We start from the raw sequence: 17780 nt of genomic DNA on the forward strand, positions 1-17780 counted from the left end.
CGGCGGGCGCTCCCCTTCGCTCAGGGGCCGGGATTCGATCGCTGGTTCCCCCAGGAGGGCGAGAACGAGGGAAGGGGGACGCTGGCGAGCGTGGGTGCGCTAGTTGGGTGTATTTTTTTTTCCTTTTTTTTTTCTAGGGCAGAACAGCCGGGGAAGGTTGCAAACTTTGAAACTAGGTTTGAAGCAGCACATCAAAAAGATTTTTTTTTTTTTTGCAAAAGGCAGGCAGCGACAACTCGGGTGCTTAGGAAATTACCTTAATTTCTCTCCTGCAGGAGACGGGGGGGAGGGGAGGGGGGGGTGAAAATAGTTCTCGGCAGTAACTTTCATGTGCGAGACTTGACAACTCATTTTCTGCCAAAGGAGAAGAGAAGCAGCTGCCTTCCAATGCTATTTAATCTTTAGCTCCATCGCCCCTCAAGAGGAAAGGAAGAAAGGAAGTTCATTAGAACAAAAATCTTGTCCGCTGGCTGCTGGGAATTCAGATGGTACAGCACAAGGGAAACTTAATACAGTTTTCCACTGGAGAGAGGTGGGGGGCAGCTCACTCAATCCAGTCCCACACACAGGACAGCCCCAAAGCAGAAACTCTCTATTCCAGATCTGCCCTCTCCAGCCCTTGCACCAAGCAAGCAGTTTAACTAAGGAGTGTGGGAAAACAACTGAGAAATCTTGGAAGCTAGCTCAGTTTTCTGTTTCCCATAGGAATGCAGGACATCCCAGCACAGAGGGACACAAATAATACACTGTTCTTAAGCCGTCTGGTGTGGATGGCACATGCTCAGACCTAGTAATAAGGCACAAGTGAGCTGACAGTGGAAAATGTAAATTTAAACACTTGCACTTATTAATGACACCTACTCCATAGCAAAAAAATACTGCCGGTGCATCACTGCAGAACTGCCCCTATGATCAGACAGCAGAGCTAGAAGCCAAAAGAAAGCTTTGTCTAGGGTTTATTTCTAACTATTAACTAAAACTTTCAGAGAAGCAGAGAGGGGTTTAAAAAAAAAAAACAACAAAACCAACCAGACAGCGTGACAGCAACTGCTCCAGGTCTGAGACTTCACAGGAGCAAAATAAACACTTGTCTGAAAGGTCTCAACCATCCCCACTTCAGGGACTCGCAGAGAAAGGGACAAAGCAGCAGAATTTGTGTTTCTGCAAGTTTTATTAGAATATGGTTTGGTTGCATTAATATGAGCAATGTCATCTTATATAGCCAAGAGCACATCTCTGGTAATGGCTTCTCACAGCTGTAAAGAAAATGCAGTGCCAGCTTGCTGCAGTGCCAAAAAAAAAATATCATTTTGTTAGGCAGAAATGAAGTCAGTTGCAAGAAGCAATGGAAAAATCAGGACATTAGAGAAATGGAGGGTAACTCAATCCTTCCAGAGGTCAGGAGACTGGCAAGAACCTCATACTTGGTAGTAACACATACCACACATTCATAGACTGAAAAACAAACCCAGAACTTCTGTTCTATTCTAATTAATAACTTAAGGGCTTTATTCAAGCATTGTAGAAGACTAAATGCACTTAGATACTGTCCAGACAGATGTCAGATTTCTTACATGCATTACAGAGACAAACATTACAAAGGCAAGCCCTTAAAAACCTACTGAAAACAAGTGCAGTGATTAACTACAAGCAATACTCTTAAAGCAGCTACTCATATGGATAATAGATTTGTAAATTAATTAGTCCTGGATTAATACAATCATCCACTGCATTTCCATATGCTAAGAGACCAAACAATGATAGAAATATCCCAGCTTTTTTCTTCTTGAACCTTTAGAAAACAGGAGTAGGAAATCCTCAAGTAAGTCCACATATTGAAATCTGCACTAATAAAAGCTATTTGAACCTGGTTTTGTTGCCATAAAGGTTGAAATACCAGCCTGAGACTGACACTGCCTTCAGGCTACACGTTAGTGAGATTAGCATTTCAGTTCCCACTGTCCATTTGTAGAGCATGTGTTATTTTCATAGCCTGCATTTTAAAATCAGACTTAAGGAGCAACCCTATTTCTTTGTCAAAGTTGCATCCTACATTTAGACATGAGCAGAAGTATTGACCCAATAACCTGACGTCTCAGCATGCAGGAGCAAGGAGCAGGCAGAAAGAAGGGGCTTCGAGGGGATGCACAACAAGATGGAGTTGAAGGCAGCCGGTCACAAGAGAGCCAAGAAACTGCTCCTTGCTGGAAGCAGGTGCACTCTGCTGGGACAAATATATAAAGAATTTAAAGCACACAGAATTGCAGTGATGACAGGTAGCGGTCTAAATCACTACTGTGCTGCAATAGAGCATGCGAGCACAGCCATTAATCACTATATGACAAGATGTAAATAAGTCTGTCTAGGGTCTCAAGTGCTTCCCAGCCCAGTGCACGAAATTACACTTTGCTGCGGGGAAAAGGGCACTCACTGCCTGTCCGAGTTCTCGGTCCGCATTTCGCACTCCGCAGGAGGTCACAGGATTAGCAGGGCCGTGCCACCTGCTGCAGAGGCAAGCGGTAAACAACACCGCATCTGCACTCAGTAGGACACAACCCTTGTTGGGCAGCAGGATTTCATTTAATCTTTGAACACCACACAGACCAATAAACTACAGTTACATATGTCATGCAAGACACACTGTACAAAAAACCCCCATCCCAAAACCTTTGCAAAGCTAACTAAGCCAGCTATTCCAGCAGCTAGAACCAGTTATGGAAGCATCATGGAAAAAACCTACGATAAAGAGTGCTAAGGATGTCTGGCCAGGCACTTCAAGGCGGAGGGAACTGAGGGAATGCCCACCAGAGCTCCCTCTGGAGAGAAGTTTAAGGGGGTGGTGAGAGAACATGCCTGCACAAATCTCTTGTATTGACTTGTAGTGTTCTGTCTGGCAGACAAAGCTGAAAATACATGGTTTATTCATACAATCATCTCCCCCAGTATCTATCTCAAAGCTATACAGTCACAGTTGCTTGCACCAGCAACTTCAGCTGCCTTACTTTCCTTGTGCATTTTAACATGTTTTGATCTTGCAATGATGTAATAGAGTAATTCCGTGTCCTGCACGGGGCTAGCAGCTTGCAAATGGGATTCTCCTTGTACAGCTGAGGCCTCAGTACATAGGTCACCAGTAAAAAATGCATGAAGCGCTCTAGTCAGGTTTTGCATTAGCATGCAGAGATTTAACACTTGCGGAAAGCATGCTTGCAGCTGGACACGGAGTCCTGTCAGTTCACATAGTCCACATGCAAAGAGGGCATTAATCAAGCTAATATTTCCATCCAAGATCAACAGCTTAAGGCTGAATTGCTGCTTCTTGTCAGACCACACAACAAAGGCGTGAGTGTCACCATATTCCACCCACTCCTATCTCACAGGGGTTTGCGGAGTGTCTGCTCACATGCTAAGATGATAAAATCTGGTGCACGGATTGTCTTATTAGATATGTTCAATTCTTAGCCTACACCGGGGCCCGGTGACCTCTTTTCACTTCAGAATATGTCTGCCAGCAAGACTTTCTCTGGTCCTCTCAGTTCTCACCTTTTGAAGAGCCCTAATGAAGATGATGTATTTCCATAGTCTCTCTAGAAACTTATTCCAGTGGGTATGAAGGGTTGGGTATTATTTTAAGTCCATTTGGACTGAACTCCAGGTACTCTCTGCAAAAGCAAGGCATGTTCTTCTCTTCCTCCAACACAGCAGGGTGAACCTGTGGAAGGTACTACAGCTGTAACATTAGTAGTGTTCAAGGTAAAGGGAACAGTGGGATGTTGTCAGGTGTAGGAATTTTGGCCTCAATCTATTAGCATCAGTGTAACAGATAAGGCAATGCAGAACCCAGACCCATGTTTTCAGGGGATTATGAAAAAACTGGTGAAGCTGCTGCGTTAAGCAAACAAACCTCCCCCTCACCACCATCACATCCTCTCCCCGCAGAGCGATGAGCTACGGCAGTGCCTGCTCAGCCACCTTTACTGCGCAGAGGGAAAGTTTGTTCTTTACTGCTGGGCAGCTGTTTCCGGTGCCGTTTATGAAAAGTTACAGAATTTTGAAAACAACACGTTGCTGCCCACAGCCGAGCACTGAGTCTTGCACAGGCATTGCCGGAGAGAGCAGAGGTAGCAAGTTCATTTCTGTGTGCGGAGGTGGGGCCAAGGGCTTTGTTTTTCTCACCGGCAGCTATACTCTATCCTTCCCCACAAAGACAGCTGTCTCAGCATCAGGTCTGATGCGGAAAAAGGGCCCTAAGAGGTAGCTTTGAAGAATATGGTGCCACGCTCCAGCTGTTTGAGGGTCAAAGGATCTGATGCCTCTGCTTTTTTGGTGGGAGGTCAGTGAATTCATCCTATTGCTGTGAGAACACGTGGCTTTCAGCAATGAACAGTCTACAGATGAATCTGAGTGGGTTAAGAGTCCAAACAGATGACTTATCTGGGGAGAGCCTTAAATTAGTAGAGCAAACCTGTAAACAGGTAGAGACTAATGCATTGAGAGCAGCACCTCTCCTGCACTCATCTCCTGCTGCTGCCTCCCCACCTCAGAGGGAAGAATTGATCTGTCAAAACTGTTCTGGCCATTTTTAGCATGGTAGACAAAGCCTACTGCTTTACATAGTCCAATTTATCAGGAAAACATGAAGCCATTTCAGTACCAGTGATCATAAACAAGCCAATGCACGCAGGGCAGAATGAGATATAGTAAAGAAACAAAGCTTTCCCAGGGAGTAAGAGGGATACCACCCACCAAGGCAGTGCTTACATACACCAGCTTTATTACACATAGTAAGGGAAATTTAACAAAGTAATTATAGAGGAGCCTGTATCTAGTTTAAAAAAAAAAAAAACAACAAAAAAAAACCAGAGGGGGGGAGGCAGGATCAGGGAAAGCACGCAAAACTATACTTGAATCCTGAAGAACCAGTCAGAACAGGAAGCTACATTCTAAATTTGGTTATTTAAGCTGTCAAAGAGTATTTCTGTTTCCAGTTCTTGAGCAAAGAAATCAGACAGGCACAGGGGTAGGGTGATAAGCATCACAGAAAGAACAAAACCCCACTTTTAAAGCCCGTCTGGTCAGCTGCCCATCATGATCAATGATTAGGCTTCTTAGTTGAGAATTCAACACCTATTTTGCAATATTATCACTTCATTAAACCCTTCCCTCAGAAACCACACACCCAATCCTTGTACAGTTTACCTACCATTAAATCTTAGAGGGTCTGACACAAAGAGGTCAATGCTCAATTACACCCATTTTACAGAGGCAGAAGCAAAGAAGGCTGAAGGGACCAGAGCAGTGCCACCAGTCAGCAGGGGTAGGAAAAGGGACACAAGCAGCAGTGTCTTTCACTCTGGTCTCTCAATCAGCCACACTAATATTGGACAGGGGTAACACACTGCCACACAACTTTTGCTGAAACACCTTCTCCCACAGCCACCTTCCCCTGCTGCTTTCTGGAGACCTGCCTTCTGCATGCATTCAAGCAATTCAAGAGGAGCGCTGAAGAAACTAGCTCGGATGCAAAAACTACAATGCATTCCATTTGCACAGCAAAAAGCTCTCCATGCAAACATCTACATCACTACTAAAAACTTAATCCAGACCCTTGCAAAGCATTAAAGCACTGCTCTAAGTCCGGCAAGGAAGAAATATGCCTGAATGACATGTCTGAGATCATAAAATAGGTAATGTGTTATTTCAGTGACCTATGGAAAAGAAAGGTCTAAATCCTCTGAACTGTCAAAAACACACCCCTAATTTAATAAAGGACTGTTTTTGATGAAAAGATACCAAAAAGCTGAATGGCAACGAGTCCAGAAACCCTGGCCCAGATTCTCAAAATACATTTATGTGCATGAAATCCACGCAATGCTGAAAAGTCTGAGGATTTATGTTTAACTGTGAAGGTGCCCTACCAGGAAAGGACCAGAACGGCTATTTTGGAGTTTCCCTTTCTATTTACAACAGGAATCTTTACTTAGATTCCTGTAGCTTAGAGCACCTGGTTCATGCTCAGCAGGAGACACAAGCATGTATGGAATCCTTATGGCACCCCCTGGTCAGCCCCTCCTTTGCTAACCTCTGAAGAAGCAGCACAAGTGCATGGGGGCAGCTGTTCTGGGCTTGCTCTGTGCAGAGCAGACCCTTTTGATAGCTGAAGGATCTGACCCACCTTCATTCCTGTTCCTTCCCAGTTTGTCTTTGCCTTGTTCCTCATTCTTCTCTGTTCACACACTTAGAATGACAAATTAAATAAAACTTCTCATAAGCATTCATATTTTGAGCGAGCTCCCTGCTATAGCATCATATGTTTACCTGGTAATTTGGTAATGCAACAATATTAGTCTGCTTGATCCTTCAGCCTGAAGATCACACCTGAAGTCATCTTACACATTACTGTGATCCACAGGTATGTAATCAGACTGGACTGAACATGTTGCAACCACAGACATAGACCTTGCCGTGAACTAGCCCTGCAGATACCTGTTACTAATTTAATAAACCCAAGTTTTACTACAAATGCTATACCTTTGCTCACAGTTTGGTGATAAAACACCTGGTATTCAAAAATGAAGACTACAGACCCACTATAATGAATTGTGATATGTGGCCCATGGAACTTTTTCTGGTGGTCAGCATAGCTGGCAGATTAACAGAACCATTCTTTATCTCGGTATTACATTCTCCACAAGCAGCTGTAAGTAAATGCCACAGAAAGGCTAAGCTGTCACTGAAAGGCAAGACAGAAAGATGGACAGACAGGAAACACATTCTAAAGATAAGGCTTATACTACAAAAGCTTAGTAATCTCTGGCATGGATAAACACAAGCTTTCCTGTACACCACACATACAGTCCGCTCTTACTCAAGATCTGGAGTTAACAAATTGTCTTGCACACCCATTAGAAGATCCAGCTACCTACCGTTCAAGTACCAACAAAGTAAATGTTTGGCAGCTACAGCAGCAAGCAAAGGAAGCACAAGGAAGGTTTAGTTGCTAGAACTCACAGAGCAAGCATGGTTTTCGGAAGTCTCTTGTAAACACCAGACAGGCTTTAAGGATAACCACAAATGTCAGGAGCCTGCCACAGGAGCACCAAACAGCAATGATATACATCTCCAAAATTCACAACAGACACTTGATGATGCAGATTCACACATCTCAGTGTGGACTGTAAATGAGCCTTCTGAAGTGCAGTCAATTTGGTATCACAGAATCAATCCCCTCTTTCTCCTAGAGACTAACACACATCTGCCATAACCCTCAGGTAGAGAGAAGCTTACAGTGGGTGTCAGTTTAAAAATCAAACAAGTTGGCTTACAATTTATTGAGCTGTTTCCCCATACAGGGAAACACATGCACCAATTCCACTTACTATTTGAAAACAACTTTTATACTGTTACAAACCATAAGCTCCTGCATCAGACTGTGGTCTTCCACTCCTAAAACAAAAAGTATTTACTCGCAGCTTGAAACCTTGAGGCATCTTGGCACATCCAACTGTTATCATGGCAATAATCTGATTTGCCTTCCTTCCCAGTTCACTCCTGGAAGGAACTATTTTGACTAAAAAAAAACAAACCAGAAGGTAAGCATACTTAGGCTGCAAAAGGTGTTGGGTTGGATTTTTTTTTTTTTCCCTTTTTTTAACACCACCCTCCCACCCCCACCTGAAGAAGGGAGGACAAGCACCTTTTGAGAACACTTTCAGGTAACAAACACCAGATTTCGAGCAGGACCTAATCACTCTCTGTGGCACTTGAAGGCAATGACAGGCTCCTCAGCTTTACCTAAGCAAATGGACTTCAGTCTGACCAAGCGCCAGGCCATAAAAGTTCAAAGAATTCCGCTGAAGTCCCCAGCAGCCTCGCTAGGCAATACGGCTTACCCAATTTTATATGCAGCAGTTACTGTGCAGACTCAAATGCTGCATTTCAGTAACCAGAGCTGTTTCAAGGCACACAGAAGTGGTAAATTCACAGATAGTGTGGAAATAGAGGCACCATTGCAAACATAAACCCAAAAAGCAATTGGCCGATCCTGACAGCGAATCCAATGCAGACTGCAGCACCGCTGCTGCCCCGGGCCCTGGAGATACAGTTTGTCAGCAAAACAAAGATGCTGAATCCTTGCAACCTTGGCACAGAGCACACAAAACCTTAATGTCAATAGGTCAGTCAGTGTAAACACAACTTAAAGCTCAGTACACGTGCATTTTAGGTAAGTTTTAACAACATTGGGATGATGCAAAGAGATTGTTAACACAGATGCTCCATTAAGAGTGTATTCAGCATGGCAGCAGCACATCTGGGGACAGGAGAGATGCGGAGGCCAGCTAGCTGTACAGCCTCCAGATAGTCCAATAAAAATGTCTAGAAGGTAGCTATGAAGGTAATAAATGTAATAAATAGATTGTTCAGGACATCTGCTTAGGCAGTATTCTGTCTTAGTCCCTTTAGCCAAGGGTTAGACAGGTGACAAGGACTGGCTCAATCAGGGACTCCGGAGCAAGAACTTGGACCCACATCAAGGGTTAGCGGATATCGCCCATAAACTGCAAGAATGGTCACAGCTACGGCAGGGTACAGAGACTCTCCTGGGCTTCTCCCAGAGCAGGGCTTGGGTGCGAGAAAAAAAAAGTTCCAGAAGCCACGCTGGTTCTCACCCATTTGCTCAGCTTCATGTATTTGCAGTATTAATTTGCCTTGGTTTTTAGTAACAGATGTAAGTCTTTATAAAAATTAGGTCCGTGTTCAGTATACCCAAGTACTTTCCTCAAGTAGGAAAACAAACCATTCCTCTTTGCATCAGTACAAAAGAGTTCGCAGAAAATACCGTTTCAAGCATCTTCCAAGGATAATTGCAGAGCACACATGAACTCTCTTTCTGCATATCTAATAGCTCTTTCCATCTTTTGGAGAAAAGCTTTAAGTGGATTCTGCTAATTCACAAAGCAGAAAGCTCCTCATTCCATGATGGTGCTGGCAGAAGCAGTCTTGTGGCGAGTGCAGGCTTGTCATGTCATTTGACTGCTCTGTAGAGCAGGTTTAAGTTTAAACAACATTTTCACACACTTCCTCTCCTTTGTCTGCAAGACTTGAGTCCATGCAATCAGTCCTCTGTGGTGTTAGATTGTAAAGAGCATGAACAGGTCAGCAACCAGACAGATTATTTGTTTTAGGTATGATGATCTTTATGTACCTATGTACAAGTTTAAGCTCCTATTTGAAACTCACTTCTCTGCCTCTTTGGAGGACATTTTGGACTGTTTGCTCTTCACAGCCTCTGCTCAGCAAGCACTCGTCACTCCTGCTGCCCTACTGCCAGTCTTTTCTGCATGTTCCCCTTCACCTCAATATATATCCCATATCTCATCAGTGAGAAAATGATGAACAGCAGAAACCTAACACAAGAAGCTATCTAGAAATTGCTAGTCACAGGACTAGCAATGCTGTTGAGCTGGATCTAAGTGGAACGTTTGTCTCTTTTGAGACAGCAATCCCTAGACTCTGCAGAGACATAGGGACTCAGAAGGATGGAAATGAAGGCTATACTCGGTGATCTTCAAGACTGATCACTGCAAAAATCTTCTGACACCGAACATGTCTATGTGCTTACCCTTAGGTCTTACGCTAATTCCCTTGCAAGCATGAACATCTCTATGCACTAACATCCTATTTAATAAATATTGAAGTGTTATTTATTAACCCAAACATGCTTTTAGCCACAGTAGTACTCTTGCATTCAATGTCCAGTTAACAGGACTAGTTAACAGGATGACTCTGGGCCCGCTTGATGCCAACCATGCTACCCTGAGGTAGTGTTTGAACAAATTTTACACGAGTGCAGGAGACAGAAGGACTCCTCGTCAGAAGAATTTTACAAATAGCAAAAATTCCACCCCAAACACTGACTGTAGCTACAGCCAGGTCACCTGAATTATGCCTCAGGAGAACTTCACCAGCCTGGCCTTGCCCAGGCAGGCAGCTAGGAATGTCAGGCTGCTGCAGCACGCTACTTCGGCAACATTGCAACTGATAACGTACCTTTGCTTTTAAAGCCAAATTCAGTCCATTGCCTCTTTACTGTCTGGATTTTTAATAGCTACAACTTGCTATGTTCCCTTGAAAACTGGGGATTAGATACACTCACAAGCTGTTTATAGACATCTGCTGCTCCTCCACAGCAGGACTCCAGGTTGACTACTTACCACATTTGACTGTATTATTTTTATCCTATCGTAACCAAACACATTTAACACCCACCCCCTTATTTTCCCTAAGAAGGATCCTGGTTTCAGTTAGCTTTCTGACCCCAGCAACAGGAGTCACGGAGGTCAGATCACCACATCAACAGCAGCTTGTCATTTCCTACCCCAGGAAGTTATTTAAAATATATTAAAAAATGCTTGTTTCAAACCTAACCTACAATTGTTGTTAAGTGCCCACAACAATTAAATACCTCCCATCCCCATCCAATACATTATGTATACTGAGATCAAGTCATGAGTTGATCTTGTGACTGCTGGAAGGCTAAGAGTGAAATTAAAAATCAGAGTTTAGCTGAGTTCAGTTTGAACCTTTGGGAATTGTGCTTTCCAGCTTTCCTCTCAGTCATGAAAGCTGTAAAATGAAGAAACAGCAATTCTTAAATCATCTTCAAGGGTAGAAGACTGAAGGAAACAGACCAGTCACCTTCCCCGGGCCACACAATCATAGGACTACACTGAAATCATGAGAATGTGCAACCAGGACAGCTTTTTCTTTTGCAGATGCATCCAAGTTGGCCCCAAATCCAAAGCCCAAATCTTTTAAGTACTTTTGAAAGCCTTTTAAATAGTAGAAATTATGGCTTCTGTTGTTACCTACTCACACAAACAACATTAAGCAAGGAACTGTAACAGCCACATCGCTCATAAAGGGAGAACTATTTCACCTTCACTTCCCCTTTACTCGCCCTGGAGGGAATCTTACGCCTTTCGTAAAATTTGGCCGCAACATTTTAAGCCAAGAAAGCGCTCCTGCTATTGGAGAAGTTACCTGGTAATATACACTTTTTGCTTTCATTAAGTTTAGCTGAAATAATTCTTTTGATGGCTTAGAGGATAGGAGACAAAAACTTACAAGACTTCAAGAAGTCTACCCTTTAAGACTACAACTACATTATAAAATCATGATTCATATTTGCCACTGTTCAATCAGTTGAGTTTCAATGTTTGTTTGGTTTTTAGGGATAAGCACTTATCAAAAAAGGTTCTTCCTGAAGCAACTGAAATCAGCATTTATGAAAGGTGAACATCTCCATGCAAAACAATCCCAATTAAAAAAAAAATCCCTGCAAATTCTCTCCTAACTTTGGAGTAGGTGTTTGACCACCTGCATCAGTGGCAAATACCTACACATCCATTGAACATACTATTTTAAGCAGCAGGTGCCCTTATGGCATAGGATTACCCTGTACTTTAGCTTCTAGAAGTACAACTTTTTGCAAATCCCAAAGATGTACACAAGGGCCTAACCAGGAAAAGAAACACAGCTAGAGGATGACTATCACTGCTGAAGTCTCTCCTGTGATGCTCCTGCTAACTAGGATAATCCAACAATCCTTGTTGGCAACAGAGACTTTTTAACCAGAGAACACGAGTTTATTAGTATGGTTATTTCTCAGAATATTCTGATGATGGGCCAAATCCTGAGAAACAACATACAACATTGGAGGGAACTAAGGAACAACACAACCAGGATTAAGCAAAGTCTCCACATGCACAGAGAAATGGAGTATCACCATCTTACTCAGAACATGTCCACAGGCAAGACACCCCTTCCTGGATGCAAACAACAGTTTGGAGAATATACTCACTGACTTCTTTGCAAACTGTTCCCCATATGTATTTTTCAGCGTGTAATCTGACTTTTCCCGTTTCCTGCTGCAGCAACCCCTTTACTGGGAGCATCATTTAGGCTATAGTTAAATATATTTTTCAGTAAGGTATACATAAGACAGTTGTGCAACATTAACAATAGGCAGAAAATTATGCATGTTTGCAAAACATGCCAGAACAACAAAAAAAGCCCCGAGGAACATTTCACACAGAAAGGTATCCTCGAGGACTCTTGCAAGCCTCAAGTGACAATCTTACCTTCTGGGCTGGGACCGGCATTCTTCTTCCCCACTGTCTGCCTCCTGCATACACAGGAAAGGAGAAAAAAAGTTAATATGCTTTAATATATGCAGAATCCAAAGACTTGCATTTCACTGGTTTTTGATGGTAGAAGACAAAGGAAACTCTCACTGCTTCTGCACGTAGCTGTCACTATAGAGGAACTCACTTTCTGCTCAGCTGTCACTTCATGTTCTCTCAAAACCCTTTTAAAAACTCAACATTACAAGAATTTGCAAGGACTTCAAACGACCCCTGCCAAACAAGGCAGACCAAGAGCAAAACACATAGTTTACTTCCAGGCAAAAACCTCTGGGTTTTATTACCTTTATGTAGATCATGTGAATTCATAGTCCAGTGTCAGCAATCAAGTGTAAGAATCCACAAAACCAGTAAGTAATAAACCTACCAAACAGGACTGGGTGAGTGCAGATAGACTAGAAAGTAGAAATTTGACATGCTATGCTGCTTTAGATACAAAATTAATATGCGCCATCTCTAACATGCTGTGGAATTTTACTAGGCCTACCTACTAAAGCCCAAAGCAATACCTCAGTAGAGAGATCTCAGCAACTAATTCCGCTTCACAGTACATTTACATATGCATTGCCAGGCACTGGCTAGCGATGGGGTATAGGACCTGTCTTATCACTGAAAACTTACTACGTTCGTGTAGGTCCACAGGACCAAACACCTTTTAAAACATACCAAGCATTCAGTCAGGGCAAGGGCATCCCAAGAAAACCAGAGTTCAGCACAAGGTGACAAAGGAAGCAAAAAGATAATTTTGTGACTAGCTTGCTTTGGGCTTCCCTCCTGCAGAAGATCTCCTCTCCAGTGAGTGCCCACCATTTACTGGCAGTGTAAAGTCCAACAGGAGTTGCACAGAATTGACCCACAGTAAAGAGCAAGACATCAGTATGGCACGATGTCTTTTGGTCATTTTTTCCAAGACACACGCCAGCAAGCAGGTAGTTGCAAGAGACTTGTGCCTCTGTGACAAGAGGGTTGCTAATGTTCTACTAATGAAGTCATGCGGGGGGCACGTAATTCTCTGAAGTGTTCATTATTTTTTTTTTTCCTAACTGGGTACAGAGCTCTTTTCTATCTAACTTTTCCCAAGGTCCAGTACAGTTATTCCATTTCTCTCCTTTTTCTATCACTCATCCCATCATCATTTAAGATGAACACATCCTCTCATGAGCAAAGATGCTGGCACACGTTGTATCATGGCAGTAGTAGAGTGAACGGTCACGTTTACTGCATTACTCACGAGTCATTTTATAATACTCCTGAAGGCAAACACAAAATGATGCACTTCCACTGTGCTTCTGAAGCAGGAAAGCAGGGATAAAGAGAGTCCAGAGTTGCTTTTCTGCAAACACCTGCAGAAGAGCTGAAACCCAGAAGCCAAAGCATCAGCAGAGAGTGATGGTGTTTCACACAAGGATGAAGTTTGACTTATACCAACACAGTCATGGTGCTCTCCTCCCCAGCACTGGCCCCTGCCCAAACACCTCTGCAATAGGCTTTGATAACTTTCTCCCATGAACAACTCAGGGGCGACTATACAGCTCTTCTGAGAAGGGAAACTATCCTTTTCTTCCTCTTCAGCTTGCTTCAGGAGAGCAATTTGGAAGATGCTCTATCATGCACACACTGATTTCTGTTTTACATACCATGGCACACAGATAGAAACTAAGGAAAGGTGCGTAAGAGATTTCATGGGCTGGGGGAAGGCTGGAAAATGAGATAAATGTCAATTCCAAATGAAGTTGATGGAAAAAAGGAAATGAGGAACTGCATGTCCCGGGGCCTCTGGTTCAGCCCCACCAAAGAGGACATGTACCTACCTGCCGCCCAGGGCAGGAGAGGAAGGGAAGCGACAGGAGAGGGAAAGATTCTGGAATAGACACATTTACAAAACCTACAGAAACTAACACATAAAAGCATCAAGCTCAAAAAAGGGGAGGAGTGGAAAAGTTAAGTTTCCATAAGATAACCATACAAACAGAAGTTTTTTCCTGAGGATCTTTTGAACTACATTCTTTGTGCCTATTGGATGTGAAGATCACACACAGTTCATTTTTTCACAGAGTTAAATGCAGATACGTCTGCTGGATATTCTGTTTCTCTCTTATTTAAATGATCTGAATCTGAAAGATATGAGTAACCAGAAAATGCATGCTTGCTACTGGTCTTCTATTTCTAAGAACAGAACTAGAACACCACCATGAAGTAGTTCACTTGGAGCCACCTGCAACCACAAATTCAAGCTAAAACCTGCAAACCATCTACAACAAGCAAGAGCTGGCAGGAATACCTTCTACTCACCATACCTTAGAATCAGTGCAGCAACTCGATAAGGAAGCTAGCATTCCTGACCCCTTCAAAATGAAAACACCAATGAACTCCACAGTCAACAGAAAACAAGCTGTAGCATCATTCAGAAGGGTGCAAATACACAGATGAAGAGCAGTCATCACATGAGCAGCCACAGAGCTCTTTCAGACCAGGGAGCCAAGCCCTTGTTCCCAAGATGAAGTGTCAGCTGCATTCCCTGTCTGGCAGGACACTCCGGGATACTCTCTGGGATACAGCCCCGAGACTGGCCTTGCTAAAGAATCCAATGGCGTAAAGTCACTTTCCATTATTCAAGCTTTTGTAACAACCACACTGGCTCTGGACCTATCTGAGCTGACTATTTGTTGTCCACAGCTCCAGACACTGGACAGCTGTCCTGGCGATCCATGCACCCCACACAGCCAAAGTCTCCACACATTTCAACTGCGTTGCTTAATGCCTCAGGGGCAGTAGCTGTTCCATGGACCATGCTGCTCATTCTGTATTTTGGCCTATTTTGGCTTGACAGGTGGTAACAGCAACATTTTAGGTTTGCAAAAGTAAGACATCAAGTACTTCCAAGCATTTCGCTAGTGTTTAACTGTCTTGCATGCATGAAACAGTAAGTACCTGCATTTCTACAGCAAGCAAAGAAAGTCTACTTCAGTACTAAATACTTCTCATACCTCCTTGCCTTGCTCCTCTTTCCCTAAATTTGTAATCCTAATTACTAGCACTTCCCGAAAGAGTGTATATTCATTTCTCACCCCAGTAGTGGAAAGTGCAGGCAACTCCCAGTAGGTTGGAGTAGAAAATACTGTGGTGAAAAGGACAGCTCCGATCCCTAAGATCACACAGTGCTCCTCTTAGCCAGGCAGCTGATGTCACCAAAGAAGCCACACAGGCCACCTCCTCAGTGCCACGCACCAGTTATGGCAAACAGATATAGCATGCAGACTTAAACTCACCTTGGGCTGTGCCAGTGTGGACAACTGTCTATTGCCCCTGCATTTGAGAGCATAGGATCTCTCTGGGTTATCCTGAGCAGACTCTGCACTAGCTTCTAGAGATCTGCCTGCAGAAACAGAGGGATGTGGCATGTCCTTTACACTACTAGTTGCTAGGAGCAGTGGACAACTCGCAACACATCTCAATGGCTTCTCCTTAACGAACCCACATACTACAAGTTCTTGTAGCAGCAGTTAAAAAAAACCCCACAAATAAAACATGCACACAAGATCTGCAGGATGAGGATTCAGATCTTTGAAGGGTCAGTCAGTCAAGTATCACAGCCCTATTAAACTGAAAGACACGAGCACTACACTTACCACCACTGGCTTTGCCCAATCCCCAATGCCACCCCACTACTTTGGGTGGCATGACCTGATGTAACGGCCTCACAGCATTAGGATGGTGGTGTTAGATGGGGGTGACAAACTTGAGTGTAAGAAAGATACTAGAACCACAGCACCTTTCACTCAGGATGCTGCATCACCTTAAGGACTTAGTGTGCTAAGTGTCCTGAACCAGATCAGCAAGACAAGAAACCAGAAGCCAGCATCAGCTGTGCAGTTAGATTCCTTTGAACAAATTCATTATTTATCTCAAGTCCTCTTGAAAACACCATTAGCTGTTGTGGGTATGTTTGTTATCACTGGATCTTCTCACATCCTGCCAGAGTACAAGCTCCAATGAGTTCCCTGGGTTGAAAAAAAAAAGTTGACTGGGAGAGGCGGGGGGGAAGAGGAAGAGGTCAGAGGGGATGGGAAGAGGTTTCATTACATGCAGGACAGCTAAAGACATGATGGGGTTTTTGAATAAGCCAAAATAGCTCAAAAGCCTGTATTTGGCTAGAGAACAAGTTCCTCAAACCCACAGTAAGGTAGAACAACTGAAAGAGCACTTGAAATCTCTACTGCACTGTTCAAGAACCCAAGTTATGCAAACATTTTTAGTGTATAATGAATGACCATTTCCACCTGCCAAAAAAATCCTTGTCACAGCAACTGGCAAGCCTGGTACGCCATAGCCAAAAGTCCCAGAAATGACAGGAGAAGATCCTGAAATATGCAGCTCATTATCTTAGCTCCACTCAAAATTCAGCCCTCAAGAGCTCAGTGTGGAGGAGGCTAGACATGGCCCAATCAATTACCATCTGTCCCTGCTGAAGCTCTTACAAGATCTCTTTAATATTAGACATAAATGTAGCAGATTTGCGTGAGAAACACATCTATTCAGAATATAGCTGACTGTCTACAAAAACAGAACTGTAGACAAGTGCTATATGAGCAAGAGAGCCATTGCCAGTACCTAGGATGCTATCTGGAACAAAACTAACCTTCACTAACCTCCTCCTCCTCTTCTCATCAGCAACTCTGACCAGCCTGCAGCCTACTCCTTCCCTGTCTCTCATGTTTTTCCTGGTATTTACAGAGTGGTCAAATTCAGGTTATCTGAATCATCTTCACCCCATCAACTATCTCCTTTGCAAATAGATCCATACCTTCTCATGGACAGAGGGCATTCAGCACGGAAGAAGATACAGCCAATGCTCCCACATTTCACACATCCCACCACTACTATTTCTCCTCCTCCACAAGTCCATGCTACCATCCAGTGTATACCATACCCATCCTACAGTTCTCTGCACTGCGTTCTGGTCACTATGAAATTCTGCAGCTGCAAAACATCACAAAAACCTTAGTAACTGTGAGCCAAAACTAAGCTGCAATGACAAGTCACCCCACTAGAGGGGAGGGCAGGACAGAGAAGATGTGCCCAATGCATGGTCAAGTGGAAGCTTCAGTGAAGGAAATTACTCCAGTACTGACACGACTACTAAAACAAGCACCTTCAAATTTTCATGTTATTTTCAGTATATTTCCAAAGAGGAGGAAATACTGCTGCCAGTGCAACAATTCATCAGCCAAAAAGTGGACCAAAACATTCCTTTCTGAGGACATCTTTGGGAAGGCAGTTTACCTTTGAGAAGAAGCGTGCTTGGACACCGAAACCAGGCATTTGGAGGTGTGATCTGTGACAATGACCCACTTCGGCTTTTAAAGCTGCCTTTGCACAGGCGGTAGCAAGAACCTTGGATCTTGCCCCAGCCCCCGGTTCCCTGTGCCCTGCAGCACCCATGCTGTAACCACAGCAATAGGTGCAAGAGACAGCAGCTTCCACAAATGCTACTTGAAGATTCCTGATGCTGGATTGCTCCAGCCTCAAACCAGCCTCCACCAGCCTGCAACGAGGAGGAAGCTGAAGAACACT

Source organism: Haliaeetus leucocephalus, unplaced genomic scaffold (genome assembly GCF_000737465.1).
Source record: "Haliaeetus leucocephalus isolate CR32 unplaced genomic scaffold, Haliaeetus_leucocephalus-4.0 Scaffold395, whole genome shotgun sequence".
Taxonomy (NCBI): Eukaryota; Metazoa; Chordata; class Aves; order Accipitriformes; family Accipitridae; genus Haliaeetus; species Haliaeetus leucocephalus.